This window comes from Sorex fumeus, unplaced genomic scaffold (genome assembly GCF_029834395.1).
Source record: "Sorex fumeus unplaced genomic scaffold, SorFum_2.1 ptg000010l, whole genome shotgun sequence".
NCBI classification, from domain to species: Eukaryota; Metazoa; Chordata; class Mammalia; order Eulipotyphla; family Soricidae; genus Sorex; species Sorex fumeus.
The window spans coordinates 4,960,534-4,964,137 of NW_026606067.1; positions in this window are offsets into that span (position 1 = coordinate 4,960,534).

Sequence of the window (3,604 nt, forward strand, 5' to 3'; positions counted from 1 at the left end):
TGCTCAGCTCACCACAGGTCATGGGAAAGCATTTCAATAGAGATATTTGTCTGAAAAGAACTCTCTAGAACTGCTTCCAACAAAACAACTGAACCATATGTCATTTATGGATCCTATTGTTTTCAATAGCGGTCATTGAAACCCTAGCCAAACAGAACGTTCAAACTCAATATAGTAGGATCCTCCGTGAACTGTATTACGGATTCACTACCAAGATCTCATCATTCTACAAGGAAGTGATCATCCGTGTCAAGAGAGGGATTCGGCAAGGTGATACCATTTCAACAAAACTCTTCAGAGCCACCCTCGAGAACATCATGCGATGACTGGAATGGGAAGGAATGGGAATAAGATAGACGGTTGGCAACTTTGCTGATGACATCGTTCACATAACATCAAACATTAGCCAAGCGGCACAAATGCTTTGGCCAACTTCAACTGTGAGTGTGGAAAGGTCAGATTCCAGCTGAATCTCGCGAGGACAATGTTTATGAGAAACAAACTCGTTCCTGATATTCCATTTGCTCTCAACAGAATGACCATCCCCTAATGCAACAGTTATGTGTACCTAGGTCGAGAAGTCAAAATGACGAATGACCTGGCACATGAGTTGCACAGGAGGAAGAGAGTGGCTTCGAATGCCTTCAAGACCGTCAAAGAAATAGCTAAGAGGATGAAGAACCTACAGCTCTGGGCACATCTCTTTGATTCCACTGTTATTCCTACGTTAACATACGCCTCAGAGACCTGAGCCCTATGAAAACAGGATGAGAACGCTATTTGGGTCTCCCAAAGAGGAATCAAAAAAACTCTGCTTGGAGTATCATGCTTCACTCAAGTGAGAGAAAGAATCCGGAGTTCCAACCTCCACTGATGATCAAGAATCAGGGACACGCTCTTGTTTGCCAAGGCGTCGAAAATCAGATGGGCTGGACACGTAATGCGATTTGGAGACAACCACTGGACTAGAGCCATTACCACTGGACTCCACAGGACATCAAAAGATAGTGTGGCTGCCCACCTATGAGATAGTCAGACTTCTTCATCAAGACCCTGAAAGATCGGTTTGAGGCTCTTCGTGTTCCTGGAGCAAGCTGACGCCATTGGGCTACACTAGAACGTGACAGGGAGATGAATGGAGACATTACTGGCGCCCGCTCGAGCAATTCGATGAGTAATGGGATGTCAAGTGATCAAGTGATCAAGTGATTGTTTTCAAATCAAGGACTTCCTTAGGCTACAAAATGATGTCACTTAAAGGAAGAGAACCAAAGAAGTGAGAAATGGGGAAAAAGAAGGGGAGAAAGAGAAAGAGAGATTGAGTGAGAGAGAGAGAGCAGAGGTTAGGAAAGAAGAGAGATTTGTAGCTTTTGGAACAAATCATGGGAATTTATAGATCTACAAACTTCTGATGAGTGTACTAAATTTGACTGACTTACCAATTATTTTCATATATGGAGCTGGAACGATAGCACAGCGGGTAGGGCGTCTACCTTGCAAGCAGCCAACATGGCCGACCCGAGTTCGATTCCTCCGCCCCTCTCGGGGAGCCCGGCAAGCTACCGAGAGTATTCAATATGCCCGACACAGTAACAACAAAGTCTCCAATGGAGATGTTACTGGGCCCGCTCGAGCAAATCGATTACTCTACAATTGGCATCCAAAATCCAGGACTTATTCTAAAATATAGACTAGCCACTGAAGACTATCATCACTTCAGAACTGGTTCAACCCTACCTGTTAGCCCTAACCTGCACTTTCACCTTCATCTCTTAAATTTCTAAGTGTAGAGGAAAGGGGAAGGAGAGACCCACCTCAGCTGTGTCTGCTGTGTCTGAGAGAGAAATCTGAAGCAGGGGTTGGCTCTTCCCGTTAAGCAGAGCACAGCAGAATGAGACTGGGATGATTAAGGTGTCTCCCAAATCTTTAGAAAAGGAGACTATTTCTGTCCAATAATTTGTTAGTCTGTTTCTTGCATCTGTTTGAGAAAGAAGAAAAAGAGGGGATGAGGATTAGGGAGCAAGGGAGTAGAAGGGAGGAAGCAGCTGGGTGGCTTTCCAGTAACCAATGAATTCAGATTCAGTGAGGGGGCTGTTTTCCTTGCCTCAAGTATATAATGGGGACATCTTCCTAGGTTTGCAGAAAAACCTATGTGTAAGGATTTTTGCTAGGCAAAGATTCCATTGCAGCAGGGAATTGTGATGCATAAACCACAAGAAGGCAGAGGAAAGGTCATCCTGAAATCAGAATGCTGAAACTCAATGTTTGTGCAATTGGGAGTTGGTTTGTCCCTACAACACTTTTTTTTTTTTTAATTTTATTTTATTTTATTTTATTTTTTTTTTATAATTTATTTATTTATTGAATCACTGTGGGAAAAGTTACAGAGCTTTCGGGTTTAGGTCTCAGTCATGTAGATACCGAACACATTTCCCTTTACCAATACTCATTTTTAACCCCGAACCCCAATAGACCCCCACCTCCCACCCCTCCCAATTCTTGTGAGGCAGATGAGTTCTAGTTAATACTCTATCTACTTTGACTAGATAGATTATTTCGATAGAAGATGCACAATTATTGTTTAGAGTTTACGACCCACCCCCCACAATCAGACATGCTGAAACAGCGTTGTGAAATGATTTGCTTTCTACAACTTGGTTTAAGAATAAAATGAATTTCTGCTATTTTATTTCTGTTTTGAATTTCTGCTATTTTACTTATTGACCCTGGAAGAATTTCTATTAAAAGTTAGCTAGTTAAGAGATTGGTTTCTGTGTCCTGGAGTCGTGGCCGTGCCGGAGAGCCGCTCGTGGGGGGCAGCTGGCGACCCCGGTGGGGCGTGGGGGACGGCCCACAAAGCCCCCCTTCCCATGAGGTCCCCGCTGCTCCCCCCCCGAGCCCGGCTCAAACCCGCTTTCCACAAGGCTCCCGTGCGGCCGCCATCTTTCTTTCCAGAGAGGAACGGGCGGGCTGGTCAACGCCCTTCCCCCTCCGGGCAGGCTTGGTGGCGCGGATCAACACAAGTCCATTTGCTTTTCTGCTCCAAGCGGCTGGTTCTCTGTGCTAAGTCCTTGTGCCTCCGGGGCCGTGGCCGTGCCGGAGAGCCGCTCGTGGGGGGCAGCTGGCGACCCCGGTGGGGCGTGGGGGACGGCCCACAAAGCCCCCCTTCCCATGAGGTCCCCGCTGCTCCCCCCCCGAGCCCGGCTCAAACCCGCTTTCCACAAGGCTCCCATGCGGCCGCCATCTTTCTTTCCAGAGAGGAACGGGCGGGCTGGTCAACGCCCTTCCCCCTCCGGGCAGGCTTGGTGGCGCGGATCAACACAAGTCCATTTGCTTTTCTGCTCCAAGCGGCTGGTTCTCTGTGCTAAGTCCTTGTGCCTCCGGGGCCGTGGCCGTGCCGGAGAGCCGCTCGTGGGGGGCAGCTGGCGACCCCGGTGGGGCGTGGGGGACGGTCCACAAAGCCCCCCTTCCCATGAGGTCCCCGCTGCTCCCCCCCCGAGCCCGGCTCAAACCCGCTTTCCACAAGGCTCCCGTGCGGCCGCCATCTTTCTTTCCAGAGAGGAACGGGCGGGCTGGTCAACGCCCTTCCCCCTCCGGGCAGGCT